Below are 25,402 nucleotides of genomic sequence, written 5' to 3'. Positions count from 1 at the left end.
GGAGAGTGTGTGTGGTGAGGGAGAGAGAGAGAGGCGGAGAGTGTGTGTGTGAGGGAGAGAGAGAGGGGGAGAGTGTGTGTGAGGGAGAGAGAGAGAGAGAGAGGGGGTGAGTGTGTGTGTGAGGGAGAGAGAGAGGGGGAGAGTGTGTGTGAGGGAGAGAGAGAGAGAGAGAGGGGTGAGAGTGTGTGTGAGGAGAGAGACGGGGAGAGGTGTGTGAGGGGAGAGAGAGAGAGGGGGGAGAGTGTGTGTGAGGGAGAGAGACGGGGGAGAGTGTGTGTGAGGGAGAGAGAGAGGGGGGGAGAGTGTGTGTGTGAGGGAGAGGGATAGAGGAGTGAGGTGTGTGTGGGTGTCATGGAGAGAGAGAGAGGGAGAGGTGTTTGTGTGAGGGAGGAGAGGAGGGGAGAATGTGTGTTTGAGGGAGAGGGAGAGAGCGGAGAGTGTGTGTGTGAGGGAGAGGGGGAGAGTGTGTGTGTGAGGGAGAGAGAGAGAGGCGGAGAGTGTGTGTGTGAGGGAGAGAGAGAGGGGGAGAGTGTGTGTGAGGGAGAGAGAGAGGGGGAGTAGTGTGTGTGTGAGGGAGAGAGAGAGAGAGAGAGGGGGGAGAGTGTGTGTGAGGGAGAGAGACGGGGGAGAGTGTGTGTGAGGGAGAGAGAGAGGGGGGGAGAGTGTGTGTGTGAGGGAGAGGGATAGAGGAGAGAGTGTGTGTGTGTCATGGAGGAGAGAGAGAGGGGGAGAGTGGTTTGTGTGAGGGAGAGAGGAGGGAGAATGTGAGTATTGAGGTAGAGGAGAGAGCGGAGAGGAGAGAGTGTGTGTGCGAGGGAAGAGGGATATAGTGACTGAGAGTGCTGTGTGTGGGGAGAGTTGTGTGGGAGGGAGAGTGTCGTTTGTGAGAGGGGGAGAGAGTGTGCTTTGAGAGAGAGAGAGAGGGGGAGAGTGTCGGGGGAGGGAGAGTGTGTGGGGGGGAGGGAGAGCGGGGGGGAGAGAGGGGGGCAGAGGGGGGGGAGAGAGGGGGGGAGAGAGGGGGGGAGAGAGGGGGGGGAGAGAGGGGGGGAGAGGGGGTCTATGTATGTGTGTGAGAGCGAGAGTGCATGTGAGAGATATACAGAGAGAGTACCGGTATGTGTGTCTGTATTTGCGTGAGAGTGAGTGTGTGTGTCCTATGTGTGTGTGTGTGTGTGTGAGAGAGACTGTTAGAGGGGTAGTGTGTGTCTATGTTTGTGTGTGAGAGGTTGTGTGTTTGAGAGAGGGAGTGTGAGAGAGATTGTGTCTGCCAATGTTACATCTACAAGCATCTCGATGTCAATGTATCTCCATTCACATTTTCTTTTGAAGTGAATGAGTTAAATAAAAATTAATACACAGGTTGAATGTGTAACACATCAAAGGGCACAAAAATATCGATCACATTGTTTCAGTCTTAAGATCACATATACATTTGCTGCATGAAATTGTAAATGTATTCTAAATTCGTTATGATATAGCAATCAACATTTCCACTCGTAGTATCACATGTCTAGTGTTCAGATGAGGTAATGAAGTTTCCTCTGACGCCCTCTGTAATCCCTACGCAGATGCTCATTCCCCTCTACAAGTTCAGCAGACATCAGATATGAAGCCTCTAATGAGAATGTCTCCAGAAAGCTGCTTTTCTGTGCTGAATAGACTACTACAGCCTCTGCAGTGACTTTGATTATAGTCCTGCCGCTAGCCTGTACGTTCACGCCATATGGGTTTCCTCCAGGTGCTCCAGTTTCCTCCCACAGGTCCAAAGACATACCAGTTGATAGGATAATTGGCCGTTGCAAATTTTCCTGTGATTAGGCTAGGTATTAAAATTGGGGGAGGGGGCTCATTGGGATGCGTTGATGACCCACTGTGTGGCCAGTGACCAAGGGGAAACTCTGTGATGAAGGAGAGCCTGCAGCATCCTATCTGAGCACAGCTCATGGGGGGGGCGGGGGAAACCACAAATGAAGGAAAGCAGAGGCATGAATGCAGAAGATAGAGAGTGTGTGTCAGCAAACTATGAATAAAGTATAGTGATTCCTTCCTCTCCAGCCCCCTCACCTTCCCTGCCCACCTGGCTTCACCTATCACCTTCTAGCTAAACAACTTCCCCCTCCCCCCCATCTTTACATTCCGTGTTCCTCAGCCTTCCAGTCCAGATCTGATGAAGGGCTTCGGCCCAAAACTTCAATTGTTTATTCATTTCCATAGATACTGCCTGACCTGCTGAGCTCCTCCAGCATTTTATGTGTGTTGCATCAGATATGAACAGGCCTCTTTCAAAGTAGACATTAACTCTTAGCTGAACTCTTTCTCAGTCTGCATGTATTTTTAAAACAAGGAAAGTAAGGAGGCATGGGATCCAAGGGAACATTGCTTTGTGGATCCAGAACTGGCTTGCCCACAGCAGGCAAAGAGTGGCTGTAGACGGATCAGATTCTGCATGGAGGTCGGTGACCAGTGGTGTACCTCAGGGATCTGTTCTGGGATCCCTAATCTTTGTGATTTTTATAAATGACCTGGATGAGGAAGTGGAGGGATGGGTTAGTAAGTTTTACTGATGACACAAAGGTTGGGGTGTTGTGGATAGTGTGGAGGGTTGTCAGAGTTTACCAGCGGGACATCGATAGGGTGCAAAACTGGACTGAGAAGTGGCAGATGGAGTTCAACCCAGATAAGTGTGTGGTGGTTCATTTTCTAGGTCAGATATGATGGCAGAATATAGTATTAATTGGCAAGACTCTTGGCAGTATGGAGGATCAGAGGGATCTTGGGGTCCGAGTCCATAGGACACTCAAAGCAGCTGCGCAGGTTGACTCTGTGGTTAAGAAGGTATATGGTGCATTGGCCTTCATCAACCATGGGGTTGAGTTACAGCTATATAGGACCCTGGTCAGGACCCCACTTGGAGTACTGTGCTCAAGTTCTGGTCGCCTCACTACAGGAAGGATGTGGAAACTATAGAAAGGGTGCCGAGGAGATTTACAAGTATGTTGCCTGGATTGGGGGCATGCCTTACGAGAATAGGTTAAGTGAACTGACCTTTTCTCCTTGGAGCAACAGAGGATGAGAGGTGACCTGATAGAGGTGTATAAGATGATGAGAAGCATTGATCACGTGGATAGTCAGAGGCTTTTTTCCCAGGGCTGAAATGGCTAGCAGGAGAGGACATAGTTTTAAGGTGCTTGGAAGTAGGTATGAGGAGATGTCAGGGGTAAGTTTTTCATGTAGAGAGTGTTGAGTGCATGGAATGGGCTGCCAGCAATGGTGGTGGAGGTGGATAGGATAGGGTCTTTTAAGAGACTCCTGGATAGGTACATGGAGCTTAGAAAAAGAGAGCTATGGGTAACCCTAGGTAATTTCTAAAGTAGGTACATGTTCAGCACAGCATTGTGGGTCAAAGGGCCTGTATTGTGCTGTGGTTTTTCTATGTTTCCATGAATCGATTGATTGCCACTTGCACCCAACTATTCATGTTCAAAAGGGAAGATTTAATTTCTATGGGCCGTTTAAAATGTTGGTTTCAGAAAATAGTCCCTCTAAAGTTCTCTATAATCAATAAATCAATAATCTATAAAATAATCTTAAAATAAAGTCTCTGCCATTTTTCTTATAATCCTTCTTGGTGTTCATAGGTATATTTAAGTATCCACAAGACACTTTTGGTCTCTGCCCAAAACATTGACTGTTTATTCCCCTCCATGGATGCTGTCTCAGAAAATGTAGAGGAGCTTGATCCAAAGGCAGAGCAACAGAGACAATTTTAGCAACAAATAATAAGCTATAAAATAACAAACCATGGGGGGGGGGGGGGGTGGCACAAAACAAGAGAACAGAACCTAAGATGACATGGCAACAAGGTAACTGAAGGCGAGGAGCAATAGGTCGGGGCTGACTGGCTCGATGGGTGATCAAAGGACCGGATGAGAATTGGGTTTAAATAGGCTGCAGGTGATGAGATGGAACTGAGTGGCAGTTGATTCCTGTTAACTGCGAAGCAAATGGGAGGTACCATGCCATGCTTTGCTGAGCTCCTCCAGAAATGTGCGTGTGTGTTGTATTTCCTACAAAGAGGAAAATCCCTCAGAAAGTAGTGGATATGGCCCTGTCCGTCACAGGTAAAGTCCTCCCCATCACTGAGCGCATCCACAGGAAGACATGCCACAGGAAAGCAGCATGGATCAAGGGCCCTCATCACCCAGTTCAAGCACTGTTGCCATCAGGATCCACCCCCCCCACCCAGTTCAGGAACCATTACTACATCTCAACCCTCTGGCTCTTGAAGCAGAAGAGATACCTTCACTCACCCCAACACTGAACTGCTCCCACAACTTATGGATTCTCTTTCATCTGGTGTTCTTGATATTTATTGCGTACTTGTGTACTTTTATTATTATTGCATTTGCAGTCTGTTGTCTTTTGCATTTCAGTTGTCCATCCTGTTGGGCGCGGTCTTTCATTGATTCTATTGTCTCTTGGTTTATGTGTATGCCCGCAAAAAAGGAATCTCGGGGTTGTATATGGTAACATACAAGTACTTTGATAATAATTTTACTTCGTATATTTGGAGTGTTGTCGCTGTTGTACGATGGGGAACAGCATCTGCACGCTGCGACCGAGGGGGAATGCGACATTGACCGGATAACTCACGGTAATGGTGCAGACTGCGGAGACAATACAGGCTGCGACACCAGGAATAACTACACTGCTCCTGCCTGAAATGATCCCACTGGATCGTTCCCATTTTACGGAACGGTCGGGGCATTACAGAATTTGCTGACGGGAAAAGACCGCATTAGTGTCCATCTCCAGCTGTATTTTGCCCGTAAGCGTTGGAGTGCAGCTTCCATTCTTCTATTCTGAGTGCGGATTTATCAACAACCTTCCGCTTCAGAGGCAATGTGCTCACAATATAAAAATTACTAGCACGAATAGTATGGTTATTCAACACAGGTACCGCGAGTTCCTACGAAACAGACCCTCCAGCAAAACGTGTGATGGCGAGCAAAGGACAGGCTAACAGATAAATAAACACAAAAGATTCTGCGGATGCTGGAAATCTAGAGTAACACACACACAATGCTGGAGGAACTCAGCGCGTCAGGCGGCATTTAATGAAAAGGAATAAAGTCAACGTTTCAGACCGAGACCCTTCAGCGGGACAAATTATGAAACATTTCTAACAACACGTAAACCACCGATTTCGATTGCTGTCATGACGCACACTTGCTTCAACGTTTTAAGATTAAAATTCTCGCCCGTATTTTGCCATGTCTCCGTACAGTCACCCACTCTCCCTCTGTGACCTCTCCCGCCCCTATAACAATGCGAGGTAACTCCAGTCCCAGCCTCCCGAGCGCCCCTGTATTTAACCACGGCCTCAAATGCAACTCCCATTGGCTTTATGCTTCGGAATTCACGATCTAAACCTTTTCACCCCCCACCCCCAATCAAAACAGGAGCTTTAAACGGACCCTAATCAACATTTTCATCACTCGCTTTAATATCATCGCAAGCGGCGCGGTAGCTTTACTTGGACGTAGTACTGCCCTAAAGCGCCATCGCAGGGGCTCTTTTTGTTCCAGGTGCTAGGGAAATGCAATTTAGTTTTGTTTTTAATTTGTGGATATTGACTGGATCTTAAAATGCACGGGGCGCTTTGATTAGAAAATGCCGCAATGCTGAAGACGGCAACTCAACCCCCCCTCCCCTTTCCACCAACCACGCATGGAAATAAATATGTTAAATGCAAATTAAAGCGAATAATTAAGCAGCCGAGCGAGTAAAACAGTTCAGCTCAGAGAGAAAATGGGAGGGGGGATGTGCGGCCGCTCCTCCGCTGACTGCAAGAAGCAGCCGCAATTAAAGCGGCCGCAAGGATAGTTCAAGCGGAATTTTAATTCACTTCAATATTTACAGTAATTTAGCAAGACGTCGACTGAGAAGCTGTGAAACTGCCATTTGGCTACCCCCACCTCCTCCTTCCCCAATTCCCCGCAGGCTTCTCGTGACGCTTCGCTGCCTTTTTCGGGGCTGCAGCCTCGGGCGTGTAATTTAACAGGGGGAGGGGGTTGGGAAGATCATTTTCATTCTTTTGTATCTCCACTGCTAATTACGAAACAGTAATTAGGGAGCGTAATGAGTAACTGGCACCTTGATTATCATACCTTGTGTCGGGGTGACGGTTCTCCCTGAAGACTTGGGCAAAGCTCCATTGTCCGTGACGTGTCGCGCTCCAACACACACTTCTCCCCCACTTCACTCAGTCCCGACACGGACTAGACAGTGACACTGGACATCAGCCTCCCACAGACAACAGAGAGAGAGAGAAAAATAAAATCGTATGTGTTGTTCAAGAGTCTTATTAACCATTTTTCTTATTGCCCCCTGCCCCGGACTGAATGTGCAAACTCATATTGGTTGCTGCTCATGCATTTCACGAGCTCCTGAGAGGGCCCTCCGGCTAGGCTTTATTGCTTTTTCACAAAATACATCTGCATTGCTCTTTAACACTAGAAGCTGCCGCTAGGGAACAGATATTTTGAGTTCTTTTTTGAAAGAAAACAATACAGCTCAACTCCATGCTGATTCCGACCTTCCCTTCAAGGTTAACTGAGAGTATCGGGACTCCTGAGCGCCGTGGGGAGGGAATTGGGGATGGGAGGGGGAGGAGGGAAAATAAAGGATTTAAAAGAAATGGGAAGAGGGGAGAGAGCCAGGGGGAGGCAGGAAGAGACCGATCGCAGGGTTACGGAGAAAAGAGACGGACTGACTGAATCAGTGGAGAACGAAAAAAAGATGATGGAAGGTAGCAGACATGGAGGAAAGAGAGACTGGAAGAGAACGAGGAGGACAAAGGAACAAAGAGAAAAGGATCAGGAGTGGAAGAAAGGAGTTAAGAGGGAAATAGACTGTGGCCCAAATTGATGCCTGCCCGAAATTAGCCAAGGCAATGCAGTCCTCTGGACACATGGTGTTCAATATAAAGGTCTGTCCGTTCATTTGGCCGACATCCAATCTACACGAAGAATGTATCAACTGACCCCGTCCCCTCCCAAATGCATTTGCCACAGCTTTCTGTGCTCGGTCCCGTTGCCCATCGCCAGCCTTTACTGAAATCCGCAAGTTCAAGCTTCAGACGTTCTCAAAAGCTCATCTCCAATGTAAGCTTAGGAGGGAAGGGGGCAAGTGAACATTTCAGATCGGAGGGTGACTCGTTCTGTTAGTTGAGGGTTACAGATTCCTTCTCCAGCCCTTTACATTTCACTTATCACCTTGCATCTCGCCTCCATCCCCTTCCTCCACCTTTTTATTCTGGCATCTTCCTCCCCCACCCCCCTTCCTTTCCAGTCTTGATGGAGGGTGTTGGCCCGAAACATCCGATGTTTATTCATTTCCACAGATGCTACCTCATCCGCTGAGTTCCTCCAGCATTTTGTGTGTGTTGCTCTGAATTTCCAGCATCTGCAGATGTTCTTGTGTTTAAGATAAATGTCAGGTGGGATCTAATTGAATGGCAGAATGGATTTCCCCTGCTCTTACTGTGTTCCTGATAAATCCTGTTGGCCCATAACCCTTGACCTTGCTAAATCTCATTAGTTCTTTGTCTCGCAATGCCTCAGACTTGCCAAAGCCTCAGCCTATCTTGACAATCATAGCAAAAATCAGCCCTCGCTATTTCCTCAGAATCTCTAATCTAACTCAAAACATTTACACCATTATTGGTGGTAGATATTTCAAGTCACCAGATCCTCACCATTAGGAGCCCTTTCCTACTCCCACTCTTTACTTAGTTCCACCCATAAAACCCTTTCACTTGCCTTGCTTTGTGTTTGGCCACTCCCTCGGATTCCTCTTTCCTGATCTGCAGCCTATTACCTACCTGTGAAACACGGAGTATACTGAAGATGTTTAAACACATGTTTTCATTGCAGAATTTTGGACGATAGCTGTGTAAAATGGACCAAATTAGTCCTTGCAGCAAACAGGAAGAGGAAGCTGTGATGGGATATTTATAAATAGGGATGCAATTGACTTGTATTCCTTCATGTGTGTCCATCTAAACTCTGCTGCCTAACATATCATCTTGTTCACTCATCGTCATCGTGCTGGCTGAGTTTCAGATCCAGAAATATCAATTTGCACATTCACCATAATTTCCTTCCAGTCCCTACACATATACTAACCCTTATCTCAGCATTCTCTTCAAGCCCAACGTTTAACATTTCTGTACTCCTTTCTCCAAATCTGGCCATTAGTGCATCTTCAGTTTTACATACACTCAGTGGCCACTTTATTAAATACTTTCTATACCTAATACAGTGGCCACTGTATGTACGTCAAATCACAAACAAGAGAAGATCCACAGATGCTGGAAATCCAAGCAACACACACAAAATGCTGGAAGAACTCAGCAGGCCAGGCAGCATCTATGGAAAAGAGTACAGTCGACGTTCTGGGCCGGGACCCTTCGACAGGACTGGCAATGGCTATCGGCCTGAAATGTCAACAGTTCTTTTTTCCATAGATACTACCTGGCCTGCTGAGTTCCTCCAGCATTTTGCATGTGTCACTGAGTGTATGTTCATGGTCTTGTGCTGTTGTAGCCCATCCACTTCCAGGTTCAATGTGTTGTATGTTCAGAGATGCTCTTTTGGATGCCATCGTTGTAACGCTTGGCTCTTTGAGTTACAGTTGCCTTCCTCTCAGCTCGAACCAGTCTGGCCATTCTCTTCTGACCTCGCTCATGATCAAGGTGTTTTCACCCACAGAACTGGGTGCTTTTATGCTTCTCACACCATTCTCTACAAACTCTAGAATCTGTTGTGTGTGAAAATCCCAGGAGGTCAGCAGATTCTGAGGTACTCAAACCACCCCATCTGGCACCAGCCATGTTTAGGGTAAGTTATTACCCTTCAACCATCAGATTCCTGAACCAGCATAGATAACTTCTGTCACCTCAATACTGAGTTTATTCAATAACCTTTGACTCAGATTCAAGGACTCTACAGTTCATGTTCTCTGTATTACTTATTTATTTACTTACTTAGTATTTGCAGAGCTTTTCTTCTTTTGCCCATTGGTTGTTTGCCAGTGTTTGTGTGTAGTTTTTCATTGATTCTATTGTATTTCTTTGTTCAACTGTCAACGCCTGCAAGATAATGAATCTCAGGGTAGTATATGGTGACGTATACGTACTTCGATATTAAATTTACTTTGAACTTTGAACAAAAGTGTACTGAAGCCTCTAAAATGAGCTGATTTTGAGAAGGACCAAACTGTGTTCTTGGGTTTCTCAAACAATGAGTCTTCAAGAAACAAGAAAGTGAACAGAGTTAATCCCGGATTTTCTGGGGAATTGATGGCAGTTCTGCATGCTATTGCTGGCATAGTTCTACATGGGATTTTCACCTTGAAGCGGTTCGTGCAACACCTTTACAGCTCGGGGCATCAGAGTTCAGAGTCCACTTCCAACGCCATCTGTAAGGAATCCCTGTGGAACGCGTGCGTGGGTTTGCTCCAAGGGTTGCGGTTTCCTCCCATTTTCCAAAAACATACTGGGTCGGTTAATTGGTCATTGTAAATTCTCCCATGACTAGTTTCAGGTTAATCAGGGGTTGCTGGGCAGCACGGCTCGACAAGCCAAAAGGGTCTATTCTGCGCTGTGTCTTTAAATCAGGGGTTCCCTACCTGGGGTCCATGAGTCCCTTGGTTAATGATAAGCTTCTGTGGCATAGAAAAGTGGGGGAATCCCTGCTCAAAGTGAAGGAATAGACAGATAGATAGATAAATAAATGACTAGGATGCATTGTTTGTAGTCGATCATATGGCCAGCGTTTGCTATCTGTGATTTAATTCAAAGCGAAATGGGCTTGGACTCTGGGAGCACTTTATAAAGAGCAAGTAACCTATCGAGTTTTTAAAAATTTTGATTTGAGATTATTGAACTGACCTCAAGGACAGGAGATCTGAAAGGACAGTAATCATACTCAAAATCTGGACGTTGCTTAACATTACACTGCCTGCTTTTAGGCACAACTTTCCGAAGAGAGTGCTGGAAACCCTGCAATCTTATCCTGGGAACTAAACACGTGGTTTGTATTAAAAATGATTCAAAGTGTGCAGAGCAAGAGGTAAAATCCAGCTCCCTCAGCTACGTACAAGGAGACAGAATAGGTTTACGGCCACTTATTTAACAAGAACTCACTTCACAGTTGGTCTGTTTCTAGACTATAAACTAATTTTAGGCGGGGTCACTTGCTGTCACTTTGCTTCCCTTCAGGAGAAATGGTTTGACCACTTCTAACTGCTCTTTCTTTTGTTACTCCCCATTACGCCCCTGGCGTTCAGGGCAGCAATGAAGGTCCTCCATCTCTAGTGCTGTTCAGGGCTTCCATCATCAAGTCAGTAGCTTCCTCCTGGTTTTCACTATTGTCAGTCTCGCAAGTCCCTGGTGGAGTCTCAGGAATACCGTCGCACTCAGATGTAGAAGGTTTCTTCATTGCTGTTTCCACAACAGTTTTGATTTAGCAGTCAGGGTTGTTAGCTCTGAGTTGAACCCCCAAACCTGGAGGACTGGTGGACCACTCTTAGTCTGACCTCTACCCTTTGACCTGTTTGGCACGTGTGACCCTGCCAAGAACTAAAGCATAAAGAACCGATTCCAGCCAGCGTAGTTCTCCAGGACATTGAGGCACGCGAGCCTCCAAACCCAATGACAAGGCTATGGTCCTCTTGGAGGGCTCTTTATTTTAGTTGACATAAACCAATGTGACTTTGCTTCAGACTGACACAAATTAAAATAAAACGATTACTAGTCAACTGCCTCAGGAAGGTACTGAGGCACAGGAAGAAGCCAAAAGCACTGTTCAATTCAGATGTGCTATAAGTATGCTAGCACCACAATGTGCACACATTGATGCACGCGTACACACACACACACACACACACACACACACACACACACACACACACACACACACACACACACACACACACACACACACACACACACACACACACACACACACACACACACACACACTTGTGTCTAGTACCACGTTTTGTAAGTACCACTTCACAACACATAGTAGAAGATGGAAGCCCAATTCAGATGTGTCATAAGTATGCTACCGTATCCTAGCACCACACACACATACACATACACACACCTAGTACCGCATTACACAAAAGTAGAAGACAGAAGCCCTGAGCGTGGTTGTCACGGAAGCATGCTGGGGAAGTTTCAGCTGCAAATCAGATGCGCAGTCTGAAATGAGATGTGGACACAGCAGGAGATTATCTGCCTTATGGCATCCTCTACAGTACTGGTCAGCCAACAGATAACACAACCCAGCACCAGACCCTGACATTGGGAGGGGCCAGTCAGACTGATCAGGTCATACAGAACAATAGAAAGGAGCAGCAAAGTACTAGGAATTTTTTGTAGATTTATAGCACTGATAAGGATATGCCCAGGTTGGAGTGACGGTATCCTACCAGAGATTTGAACACTAAAATCTAGATTATTGCTATTAGTGCAGAACTGAGGCCACATCACATTCACAAATACCATCTTCAAAAGAGTTGAAAGAATTCCCTTCTGCCTTCTCAAGTACATAGAAAAGATCCAGGTAGTTCACTCTGTATTCACCTGTCAACCACAGTTATAAAACTTGCTGCCCAGGGTTGTTAGCCCTGAGCTGAACCTCTCAACCCGGAGGACTGGTGGACCACTCTAGGTCTGGCTTCTGCCCTTTGACCTGTTTGGTACGGATGACCCTACCAAGAGCCTTCTCTCCAGCCAATGTAGCTCTCCAGGCCATTGAGGTGTGCATGCCTCCAAACCCAACAAGGCTGTGTTCCTCTTGGAGGACATTCATGAAAATAGACTACGTATTTTGTTTTTTTTCTAGTATCTTGGCTTTGCTGGAAAGGTCAGCATTTGCTCTCCAGCCCTTGGGAAGGTTGTGGTCAGTCAGCTTGTTGAACTCAGCAGTCTTTCTGGTTAAGTAATCCCACAGTACTGTTCAGTAGGAGTCCCAGGATTTAGATCCAGCAATAACGAAGAATAAAGGACCAGTGATACATCCCACAGCAGGAGAGCCTCACACCATCACAGGAAAGCAGGATCCATCATCAAATACCCCTACCAACCAGGCCATGCTCTCTTCTCTGCTGCCATCAGGAAGAAGGTACAAAAACCTCAGGACTCACACTACCAAGTTCAGAAACAATTATTACCCCTCATCCATCAGGCTCTTAAACCAGACAGGATAACTTACTCAACTTTACTCGCTCCATCACTGAACTGTTCCCACAAACAATGGACTCACTTCCATGGACTGTTCATCTCATGTTCTCAATAATTGTTGAGTATTATTTTTCTTCGTTTTGTATTTGCACATTGGTTGGTTGTCCATCCTCTTGGGCGTGGTCTTTCAACAGTTCTATTGTGTTTCTTGTATTAAAATAAAACAATTACTAGTCAACTGCCTCAGGAAGGTACTGAGTGAGGCACAGGAAGAAGCCAAAACCACCGTCCAATTCAGATGTGCCATCAGTATGCCCACAAGGAAATGAATCTCAGAGTTGTACATGGTGACATATATGTACTCTGATAATAGATTTATGTTGAACTTCGAACTTTTGAGTTCAACTTGAATGTGAATTTGCATGTGGTGATCTTTACATGGACTTGCTGCCCTTGTTCTTCTTGCTGGTAGAGATCACAGGTTTGGGAGGCAGCGTTGGAGTAGTCTAGCTGAGTAACTGTGGTGCATTCTATAGGTAGTGCCCACTGCAGTCACCGTGCAGCTGTGGTGGAGAGAGCGAATGATTAGGGTGGTGTTTGAGGTGCCGATCAAGGAAGGCCATTTTCCTGAAAGTTTTTGGAACTGTAGTCATCCAATCTAAATGGAAAATATTCCGTCATGTATCTGACCTCTGGCTTGTAGAAATTAGAAAGGCTCTGAGGAGTGAATCACTGAATGATTGCTGCAGGATATCTAGTCTCTGATCTGTACGTGGTCAGTCCAGCTGTGCTTCCTGTCCTTGCTGACTCCTCAAATGTTGATTGTGGTGTGGTAGCACCATTAATGTCTAGGCTGGGAGGTGAGAGTCTTCCTTGTTAGATGTAGTTGTTGCCTGTCATTTGCATCACATGTCGCACATTGGCCTATAGTCTGAACATTCTTATAGACACGGGCTGCTTCATTAGCTGGGGGGTTTCAAATGGAAATGAACATTGTCCAGTCACAAATCATCCCCACTTCCAACCTTATGCTGGAAGTCGTTGATGAAGCAATTAAAGGCTTACAACATTGCCCTGTGGAATAGTTTAACTATCTTCCATTTTGAGAGGTACAGCGCTATGCAAAAGTCTTAGGCACACTAGTTATATATATGTGCCTAAGGCTTTTGTACAGTACTGTATATTGCCAACCATTTTGTCCACGATTGACTCCAGTTTTATCAGGGATCCTGGATGCCACATTTGGTTGAATACTATCTTGTTATCAAAGGATTTTACTGTGACTTCACCTCAGCAGCTTATTTATTGATTGATTGAGATACAGCACGGAACAGGCCCTTCCAGCCCTCTGAGCCATGCTGCCCAGCAACCCCTGATTTAACCCCAGCCCAAACAATTTACAATGACCAATTAACCTACTAACTGGTACGTCTTTGGACTGTGGGAGGAAACCAAAGTACTCGGAGGAAATCCACGCATTCCACAGGGAGGACACTCAGACTCCTTACATCTGGCATCGGAATTGAACTCCGAAATCCAACACCCCGAGCTGTAATAGTGTCTGCTGTGTCACCGTGGTACCAGTTCATTGGCCCATGTTTGGATCATGGCTGTGCTGAGTGGTTCCAGTGAAGCCTACAACGGGCATGACCAAGTAGGTTATTAGTGAGAAAGTGCCTTTTGATAGCAGCTTCTATCACTCTGTTGGTGATAAAGTACAATTGAGAACCATTTCCACAACCTACGGACTCACTTTCAAGGACTCTTCATATTATATCCTTGATATTTATTGCTTATTTACTTACTAATATTATTTCTTTTTTCTTTTGTATTTGCACAGTTTGTTGTCTTTTGCACATTGATTGTTTGTCCATCCTGTAGGGTGTGGTCTTTCATTGATTCTATTATGGTTCCTGATTTACTGAGTACACCCACAAGAAAGGCTTCTGTTAGTCTCGATAGACCACAGATTTGCACCTTGGAAAGTTTTTTTTTAATGGAAGACCGGCAGTTGCCCGAGCTGCAAGCCTTCCCCTCTCCACACCACCGATGTTGTCCAAGGGAAGGGCATTAGGACCCATACAGCTTGGCACCGGTGACGTCACAGAGCAATGTGTGGTTAAGTGCCTTGCTCAAGGACATACACGTAGCCTCAGCCAAAGCTCAAACTAGCGACCTTCAGGTAACTAGACGAACACCTTAACCACTTGGCCACGCGTCAACACACCCACAAGAAAACAACAGTCAGGTTTGTATATGGTGACATCTATGTACTTTGATAGTAAACTTACTTTGAGCTTTGAGCCAGTAGATAATGGCCAAGCAGCATCTTTGGGAATGGGGGGGGGGGGTGGAACTTCTGGAAATTAATGAGTAGATGCACAAACTACACTCAGTTACCACTTTATTGGGTACATTTGTACACCTAATCATTAATGCAAATATCTAATAGCTAATCATGGGGCAGCAACTCAATGCATTAAAGCATGCAGACATGGTCAAAAGGTTCAGTTGTTGTTCGGATCAAACATCAGAATGGGGAAGAATTGTGATGTAGGTGACTTTGACCATGGAACGATTGTTGGTGCCATGCAGGTGGTTTGAGTATCTCAGAAACTGTTGATTCCTGGGATTTTCCACACCAGGGTCTCTAGAGTTTACAGAGAATGGTGCGAAAAACAAACAAAAAAAAAATTCGGTGAGCAGCAGTTCTGTGGGTGAAAATATCTTGTTAATGGAAGAGGTCGGAGGAGAATGGCCAGACTGGTTCAAGCTGACAGGAAGATGACAGTAACTCAAATAACCACACTTTACAACAGGAGAGCATCTCTGAATGCACACGTCTAACCTTAAAGGTGATGGGCTACGGCAGCAGAAGACAACAAAGATACACTCAGTGGCCACTTTATTAGTTACAGCAGGTACCTAATAATGTGGCATCTAAGTGTAGTATTACCCCTTCACTTACTTAAAAGAAGCCGAATAGACTGGAACTGCGCACTGCCGGAACGGAACGGTGGCTCATTATAGTAGGGATGGGGGCCAGAATTAAAAATGCCTTGGTCTTATCGTATGGGGAATAATTTTAAGCAGTATAAATGTCAATTTTGATATTGAAAAATTAATCCTTCACCTTTACAAGGGGAAACTCCGAGGTGGGTTTTCAGTGTTACAGTGAAAAATGGTTGGCACTAGATTACGAACTTGTTTTACATCTTCCTCGATTTGTATAGCAGCTGAAGCCAACGGGACCTCAAAATCCACCCAGACAAGTTCCAATTCCAACCTACTCACTTGCAGAAAAGCCCTTTCCTTCAACCACGGCATCACGAAGCATTTTTTCTCTCGTTTTACCAGGGCAATTTACCTAGCGGGAAAATTAATCCGAAAGTAAAAGATTAAAATAAATTATCTACATGAATTCTTTTCAGTACATTCACGTTATTAGCATAGACTAGAAGTTATCTTGCTGTGGAAACTCAGCGAAAGACCGGGGTGACATCTCCCGCTTTGGTACCTCGCTTTCTTGTCACTGATGGATTACCCCTACGTTATAATCAATCAGCAGGGCTGTCAGTAATGGTCCACCCACACCCCCCATCCCATCCCAGTTTGTCGTTTAAAATAGGCGCACTGCTTTCCTTTGTTAAATCCTTTTCACCTCATGCGTTTTTTTAAAACCAGAGCACGGGTAAGAAAGCGTGGAGTTAAAGATAATGTTTTCTCCAAGTTTTATCCTGATTTCAGTACAGAGGACAGTAAAACGACGCATATATTGGATCTGTGGAGGTGGAATAGTTCCCGCTGCTAAAAGTTGAAAGCCTTTTAATAACCGACGCCATCACATCACAAATATAATAGCGATGAAAAATTGGGTATTCTTTCTTTTAATCTTTTATTTCAATTTTCATAGGTTTTTCTCCCACTCTAGATTGGGGCAATTTTGAAAGAAGGACACGCACAAATGCTCTCGCATTCGGGCGCTCTCAGATGTGCAAGCGCGCACCCAACACAGCTCGGGTAAGGCGAATGGACGGCATCGCTTCACCCGCAACGACTGCAAACCAGAGATTGTTTTTATTGCAACGTGCGGATCTCACCTCGCCCTCTCCACCCCCATCCCCCCGAAATCTAACTGCTTCCACGCCTTCTCCGCCACTTGCCTCGCGTTCTGGCTCTTGGGGGGCGGAACAAAAGCGGGAGATTAACATCTTCAGTCGGCGCAAGACCCGCAAATGATGTCGATCAGACACCACAAGCGAAATGAAAGGACGCGATGAAAGGCGCAACGGATTTAATCACACGCGTTAATCAGAGAGAGAGAAAGCACAGAGCAAATTTGCAGATTTGCACATCAAAAGGTTAAATTGTCCACTTAAAACACGATTCCGATTTCCATATCCATATGCTAATAACGCTCCCTCTCTTCATTAGCGCTGAGATGTAGTTAGCATCTTGTGGAAATCAAAACGCTCTGCTCGTTTCCCTTCCGACCCCCCTGTATTTTCTTTTTCCATTTCAGATTTCCACGACTTTGCTTCTATATTCTCGCCTCTTCAATAAAAATCTAATCGTTGGAACCAATACCCTGGGTATTAAAATGTAATGGAAGGAAGTATCTGTAATCCAGCACTGTCAACCATTCCAGCTCTGCTGCTGGGCTTTCTTGTAAACCTTTTTGTATTCATTGCCCTGGTGGGAAGGGGATGAGGGGCGAGGGGGCTGGGGTAGTCCAGATGTGGCCAAGTTACACACAGTAGCTCCCAGGAAATCACTGAGATACCTGTCCACCCACTCCATCCCCCAATCCTTGGACCGTCCACCTTCATACCCACAAAAATAAATTACTGTACTGCAGGTGGTAAAAATCAGAATAAAAACAGAAAAGACTGGAAAACAGAGAGAGAGAGAGAGAGAGAGAGAGTTAATGACATTCTGTCAAAGCTGAAAAGGTGTTGATCACTTGTGTGTGGGACTGCCACCTTCATGGTCAATTCCAGCATTTGTTTAGTACCAAAGGAGCTAGTGAGCTTGGAAGTCAACCATTTCTCAATTGGCAAAGTAGTTCAATGTAAATTTATTATCAAAGTATTTATGTAATGAGCTCGTTGGGCCTGTGCAGACAGCCAGAGAGCATTGGGCTCCAAGGTTTTCAGAGCAACTGAATTGGTTAATTGTTCATTAATTAACTCATGAGTTCATTAGTCGTTTAAATTTCCTTATGCTCTTAGAACGTAGAAAACCTACAGCACAATACAGGCCCTTCAACCCACAATGCTGTGCCGAACATGTACTTAATTTAGAATTTGCTTCGGGTTACTCATAGTCCTCTATTTTTCTAAGCTCCATGTACCTATCCAGGAGTCTCTTAAAAGACCGTATATCGTTTCCGCCTCCACCACCGTCGCCGGCAGCCCATTCCACGCACTCACCACTCTGCGTAAAAAAAATATCCCGACATCTCCTCTGTACCTACATCAAAGCACCTTAAAACTATGCCCCCTGGTGTTAGCCATTTCAGCCCTGGGAAAATGCCTCTGACTATCTACATGATCAATGCCTCTCATCATCTTGTACACCTCTATCAGGTCACCTCTCATCCTCCGTCGCTCCAAGGAGTTAAGGCCAATAAGGCCCAGTTTTTTTTTTGTTTTGCTTTGATTTTTCTCTCTCTCTCTCCCTCTGCCTCCCTCCCTCTCTCTCTCTCTCGTTTTCTCTCTCCACCCCCCCCCCACCCCCAGCTCTCTCTCTATCTCATTCTCTCTCTAAAAAATGTTGTAAAGAATGATAAACAATGGAGTCTGGGTCTCATCCATTATCTCAGACGACAGATGTTGGTCAAACAGATGTGAGGCAGGCTGAGGTGGATCAGGCGGGTTTAAATGGCCACCATCAGTGACACAGTGAACCTGTGGCTCGCGCAAATTGAAAGGGCAGATGACCAAACTAGCTGCATCAGCAGGAAATCATAAACACAAGAAATTTGGCAGATGCTGAAAATCCAAAGCAACACACACAAAAGGCTGGAAGAACTCAGCAGGTCAGGCAGCATCTATGAAGGGGAATAAAGAGTTGATGATTTGGGCCAATGCCCTTCATCAGCACCTGACAAATGCCTCGGCCTGAATCACTGACTACTTATTCCTCACCATAGATCATAGATGCTGCCTGCTTGCCAGATTCCTTAAGGTTGTCATTGCAGGGAGGAGACAGTGGGGATGAGCTCCCACCACTTATTAAATGCCCGGTGGTGTGCATCTGAAACCGCCTCCAACAACCAAGTGCAGCTCCTGACCTTCACGTGTGGCTCAGCTACTATGCCCAGAGGAACCGTTTCTACTGACAGGAGGAGGGGCAAAGGTGGGTTACTGGTCCCTTACCTAATCATAGGACAATTTACATTGACCAATTAACCTGCCCTGGTACATCTTTGGAGGAAACCGGAGACGTAGTTCACAGGGAGGACATACCGAGGACCCTAGGATTAGACTCGAAGCTCCAAAGCCCCGAGCTGTAATACTGTCATACTGGCTGCTACGCTATTGTAAATGGTAAATACAAGACCAATATCGGGAAACGTCGAGTCGGAACTCCATTCCCATAGGTTCAGAGTTTGAAGGTCTGTTTTTAAAAACCAGGGAGGAAAAGGCTCGAGTTTATGATCTGTTCTTAGCCTCCCACTGGACATCCCAGCAGAGCTGCAGCATAACCTCCACCACGGTCCTGTGGCTGCCCCTCTGCCTCCTGCCACCAGCTCTTTGTTGTCCTTACAGCTGAAGCCTTGCCTTCCGTGAAATCTGATATTGGAAGTGGAGCGTAATCTGTGACCTGCGCTACTCTGGTCCGCACTTCGGACCAGAAGGATGCTCGGCAGCTGTGGCAGGGTTTGAGTACTATCACCTCCTACAAAATAAAACCAAGTGACACAAGTTACAACAAAGTTTCGCTCCCGGATGAGCCCAATGCTTTTTACGCTCTTTTTGACCAACAGAACATGGAGGCACTTTCAAGAGCTCCATAGCACCTGACGACACAGTGATTTCAGTCTCTGTGGCCAACGTGAGGGCATCCTTTAGGAGGTTGAGCCTACAGAAAGCACTTGACCCAGACAAGGTACCTGGCTGAGTATTGATGACCTGGTGCCTGGAGTATTCGCTGAGACATTTAGCCTCTCACTTCAGCAGTCTGAGGCATCCACCTGCTTCAAGCAGGCTTCAATTTTACCGGTGCCTGGGAAGGATGTGGTAACATGCTTCAATGAAAATTGTCCAGTAACACTTACATCCACTGTGATGAAGTGCTTTGGGAGGTTGGTGATGAAACATATCAACTCCTGCCTGAGAAGCAACTTGGATCTGATCCATTTTGCGTACCATCACATCAGGTCAACAGCAGATGCCACTTCATTGTCTCTTCACTCAACACTGGAACATCAGGACAGCAAAGATGCATACATCAGGTTGTTCTTTATTGAGTACAGCTCAATACTATCATGCCCTCAAAACTGATCAATAAGCTCCAAGACCCAGGCCTCAATACTTCCTTGTGCAATTGGATCCTCCATTTCCTCACTTCCAGACCCCTGTCAGTTCAAATTGGCAAAAACACCACCACCACCACCACAATCTCCATCAGCACAGGTGCACCACAAGGCTGTGTGCTTAGCCCCCTGTCCTACCTGTTTTATACTTATGACTGTGTGGCCAAGTGCAGCTCCACTGCTGTAGACCAAATCAAAGGTGGTGCTGAATCAGCATATAGGAGGGAGAATGGTTCCACAACAGCCTCTGTTGTGACTGCAGGACCAGGGAGCTGATTATTGGCTACAGGAGGTTCATGAACCAGTCCTCTTCAGAGGATCGGGGAGGAGAGAGTCAGCAACTTTAAATTCTTCAGCAATATCATTTCTGAGGATCTGTCCTGGGTGCAGAACATAAAGGCCATTACAAAGGAAGCATAGCAGGGCCTCCACTTTCTTAGACGTTTGTGAAGATTCGACATGACATCGAAAACTTTTACAACCTTCTATAGATGTATGGTGGAAAGTATACCAACTGATAGCATCTTGACCTGCTATGGAAACACCAATGCCCTTGAATAGAAAATCCTACAAATTGTTGTGGATGCAGTGCAGATCATCACAGGTAAGCCCTCCCCACCAGTGAGAACATCTACAAGGAGTAGTATCGCAAGACACCAGCATCAACCATCAAGAGCCCCCAGCATCTGAGTCATGCTCACTCCCGCTACTGCCATCAGGAAGGAGGTACAGGAGCCTCAGGACCCACACCACCAGGTTCAGGAACACCTCAACCATCGAGCAACTTCACTCACCCCAACAATGAACTGCCCCCACAACCTATGGACTCACTTTCACGGACTTTTCATCTTATGTGCTCAATTTTTATTGCTGATTTATTTATTATTATTATTATTATTTTGACTTTTTTTGTATTTGCATTTAGCTGTCTTTTACATACTTGCAGTTTGTCCATCTCTGTTGGGTGTGGTTTTTCACTGATTTGATTGTGCTTCTTTGTATTTACTGTGAATGCCCACAAGAAAATGAATCTTAGGGTTGTATATGGTGGCATTTATGTACTTTCATAAAAAGATAACTTTGAATTTTGAACCGCATCTTTGTTGCAGGAACCCAAGTTTCAGTCAAAGGGACTGTGAAGCTCTCAGACTGATATAAAAATCTAGTTTGTTTACCAATACTCTTGTGCGTAAATGAATGTAACCATGTAGCAAAAGGGGCAATGATAAAACTCAGCCTTCTGTTGTATATGCTAAACATACAGTGTTGGATCATCTGAGTTCATTGCACTTCTGAAACTCTGCTACATTGTGATCAATGAATTCAATTTCCAAATCAATGACTCTTATCTGCTTTTTAAAATGATCAGCATTTCACTTGGTGCACCTAAAAGATTATTAATAAATGCTCTTTTTAGCTTTGTCCACATTCCAAAAATTAATGTCTTTAAAGATACACAAAACATCTCTGCCACATTACATGCTGCTTTTTAAAAGCAGGCCTGCCATTTCTTTCCTTCAAAGAGAATGGAAAATCTAAAGATCAATAATCATCTGATGAAAAGTCATTGACCTGATTTATCAATAATTTCTATCTCCAGAGATGCTATCCAACCAAATGATATTTGCTGCATTTTATGCTCCTAAATCAGAACTGCTTTCAATTTATTTAATGTGCAAATATTAATATTTTTTTTCTCTTAAAAATAAGTTAAATGCCTCTTCTGCGATGTACATGTTGGTGATGTGTTTTCGGGCATAGGTGGATTGGTCTCTATCGTTCACATTATAATCTGTTTCTGGTTCCTGATCATTCCTTTTTTTATTGCTATTTTGTGCAATTCTGATTGGGGTGAACTAACTCTGCAGCCTGCAGTCAACAAACGACAGCGTGATAGATTGAGCTGAACTGAACTGCTGGGACTTTTTTGATGACCTCGTGGTTTGGTGTTTTATGTTCTGTGTTTTTCGCTCTTTTTTAGCCATTTGCACGATTTGTTCTTTTTTTTTGCGTGTTGAGGGTTTGATGCTTTGCTTTAAATGGATTCCATGGTTTTCTTTGTTTCAGGCCGTCTATGGGAAGATGAATCTCAGTGTTGTATACTGCATACATACTTTGAATCTTTGAAAGTTCATTAAATCTTTGTTTTTTTAAATTTAAGTAATCTCCCTCAAAAGAGACAGGTTAACTTTTCTGAACTATGCTCCTAAACTGTGGAACTCAATACAGGAAACTATAATAGATGCAGACTTTTAAACGCCAGTTTAAAACCTACTTATTAAACCTTGCTTTTAACTAACATCCTTTGGTCTTTTATTTACATGTTTGCACTTTGTCCTACTAGTGCCTGTGAGGAGTTTCTACATTTTCCCCATGACCGCATGTGTTTTCTCCAAGTGCTTCAGTTTCCTTCCACATTCCAAAGAGATACCGGTTGGTAGATTAATCGATCATTGTAAATTGTCCCGTGGTTAGTCTCGGATTAAATGGGGGATTGCTGGCACAAAGAACCAGAAGGGTCTTGTCCATGCTGGATCTCAAGCAATAAATATATAAGTTAATTTAGCACTTCGAACGACGTTGTTTGTATGAAAAGTACTCTATAATTAAGTTATTATTATTATTAAAATCCTTAAAGGCTGAACCTTCTTGCAATTCACTCCAAATATATGGTATCACCAGGGAATTATCCCTTCCTATTGAAATTCATTTAATAGAATCCCAATGGAAAAAATATGTACATATTGTGATGAATGAATTATTCCAAAATCGCAGAGAATTACAATGAGTCAAATCACTTCCCTCTCACTCCCAGTATCTGGAGACCAGATAATTCAATCTCACAGAATTCTAATGACCCAAATCTCTTCCTGCTCGTGCAAGACATTCCCTAATTATCTGATGCTCATTTACAGCCCACTGCCACATTTCATCAGGACATTTAGAAATTTAGTGAATTTTGAGTCAAATATAGATTCCGATGAACAGTGTTTTGTTTAGTTTGGAATGGACGATTGTGATGACAGGTTCAACAGAGCGTGGTACAAAGGCTTGCAAGTTGTTCATTTTTAATCATCAGATTTTTTTGGAACTTGTTTAAACATCTGAAATATTAAATTTGTGTGTATCTGGACACAGGTGTGCCTGTGTTCAAACAGATGTGTAAATGTTATGCAAATTCTCAGCTGCCAGTTGCCTTTATATTCAAGAATGGTTTCACAGCATTTTACTTCATATAAGAGGGGTGTGGTAATCCTTACATCTTCCGCTACTTGGAGAGAACAGTTTCAGTGAATTGGTCAGATCTGGTGATGACACCCAGTTCCTTGTCCATTTTCATCTTGCTACTACCAGGAAGTATTTCAAGATTTTCTCTGGATCTTTGGAGGCAGAGGAGGAGATCCAATAGAGGTTATAAGATTATGAGAGGCATAGAAAGAGTGGACAGAGATTACCTGTTTCCCAGGGTTGAAATGTCTAATACCAGAGGTTATGCATTGAAGGTGAGAGGCAGTAGGTTCAAGGGGGATGTGGGGTGAGTTTTTTTTAATCAGAACTGCCTGGTATGGTGGTAGAGGCAAATTCATCAGAGACCGTAGGGTAACCACGTGGATGAAAGGAAGATGGGGTGATATGGATATGGTGTAGGTAGGAGAGATTTGTGTTCGGGTATGTTTGATCTGGTTTTTAGCTGATCTGGCACAACATTGTGGGCTGAATGGCCTATTCCTGTGCTGTACTCTTCTATACTCAAGATTGTTTAATGTCATTTCCTGTACACAAGTATAAGGAGAACAAAGAATTATTACTCCAGATTTGATGCAGCACAAAAAATGCAAAAGATAAAGAACACAATCATAAAAATAAACACACACAATAAATATATATACATAAGGTAGCTCACAACATATGCATAGATTGATTGTATGCCCATAAGGTGACGCTCGGCTGTACATAAGGTGACTGATGGGAAATAATAAAATAGTGGTGGATTTAGTATGTGGAGGTGTTGATCAGCCTTGCTGCTTGGAGAAAGTAATGGATTTTGAGTCTGGTGCCCCTAGTGTGGATGCCATGTAGCTTCCTACCTGATGGGAATGGGACAAACACTTTTGTTACTCATTATACTGGTGAGTTTTTTTTACTGTTTATTACTGAGTTATCCAGCTGATCATGTTTGGGTAGATAGACAACCTACTACCTAAAAGTGGAGGTGGTCCCGTGTCAGGTAGACAATCTACCACCTGAAAATGGAGGTGGTCCTGTGGCTACATCCTTGCTGAAGAAACTGTCAGCTATCCGTTAACATTGGTGTATGGAAAATCTCTTCCAAAACAAACCTGGTCACAAGGTAAATGAAAGGAATCTAATTGCCCATAAAACTTATGGTCCTCAGATTGGGGAAGAAATGTGATCTAAGTGGTATTGACCATGGAATGATTATTGGTGCTAGATGGGGTGGTTTGAGTATCTCAGAAACTGCTGATCTCTTAGGATTTTCACACACAACAGTCTCTAGTGTTTTCAGAGAATAGTGTGAAAAACAAAAAAAATCCAGTGAGTAGCTGGCAAAAAGAAAACATGTTAATGAGAGAGGGTAGAAGGAAAAGGCCAACCTGGATCAAGCTGACAGGAAGGCAACAGTAACTCAAATAACCACGCATTACTACAGTGGTGTTCAGAAGAGCATCTCTGAATGCACAACATGTTGAATGTTGATGTGGATGGGCTGCAGTAGCAGAACCCCACACCAGGTTCTACTCTTGTACCTGATAAAGTGGTCAGTGCGTGTATGTAGTAAGCACACTTGGGTTTCTTCTGCATCTCGATGGCTCTTGGAGCTCAGTGAGTATTGAACTGTGGGCTCCTAGTGGGATGTTGTTACCCTCTTTTGTTGGAGATATTTAGTAGATGTATGCCTTCATTCTTATTCGCCCTGAACCGAAAACTTCACTTGATTCTATATTTACCAATTCATGTTTCACATTATCAGACTTAATCAAATAAACCAATTTCTGACCCGGGGACATCAATCTGAAATGATACCTCTGTTCTCACTTCCATAGATTCTCATGTACTGCAGACTCCCAACATTTTCTATCTTCATATCCAATTTCTTTCTTGGCTCAAACTTTTCAAAGGTTCCATCAAGGCTCATCCTAGAATCATAAAGTCCAACAGTACATTGCTCTCTGAGAACTTATATCCGTGTTTCACCTTTCCCAACATTAACCTACTTTACAGACAATGAAATACCTCCACAACTTTAATCATTGCTTTATTGTAGGACAGTCTTACAAAACAACTATGAAGAAAATATTATAGTAAAGTGAAACATAGTTGAGAAATCAATGTTGGCTGTGGCTAATCATACTTATCCTTACAAATCTAGTATAACCTGAAGAAGATGCCCATTGTGTTTTTAAAAAGCAAACACGAGGAAATCTGCAGATGCTGAAATTCAAGCAACACACACAAAATGCTGGTGGAACGCAGCAGGCCAGGCAGCATCTATAGGAAGAAGCACTGTCGACGTTTCAGGCTGAGACCCTTCGTCAGGACTAACTATCATTTTGCATTTTCCCCTCCCCCTCCTACTTTCAAAT

At 44.4% G+C, this 25,402-nt stretch overlaps 1 long non-coding RNA gene across 4 annotated transcripts in view; it reads right to left on the bottom strand.

The window, feature by feature from the left end:
* Positions 1-6,360, bottom strand: part of LOC140719743 (uncharacterized) — a 157,355-nt gene extending 150,995 nt beyond the window's left edge. For all 4 annotated transcript variants that reach the window (XR_012096993.1, XR_012096991.1, XR_012096992.1 and 1 more), the window contains exon 1: positions 6,171-6,360. This is a non-coding gene — a long non-coding RNA (uncharacterized lncRNA). The remainder of the gene's footprint in view (positions 1-6,170) is intronic.
* Positions 6,361-25,402: the final 19,042 nt, after the last annotated feature.

The sequence above is a fragment of the Hemitrygon akajei genome, chromosome 32 (assembly GCF_048418815.1).
Source record: "Hemitrygon akajei chromosome 32, sHemAka1.3, whole genome shotgun sequence".
Classification (NCBI taxonomy): Eukaryota; Metazoa; Chordata; class Chondrichthyes; order Myliobatiformes; family Dasyatidae; genus Hemitrygon; species Hemitrygon akajei.
This window is presented reverse-complemented; position numbering and strand designations above follow the sequence as displayed.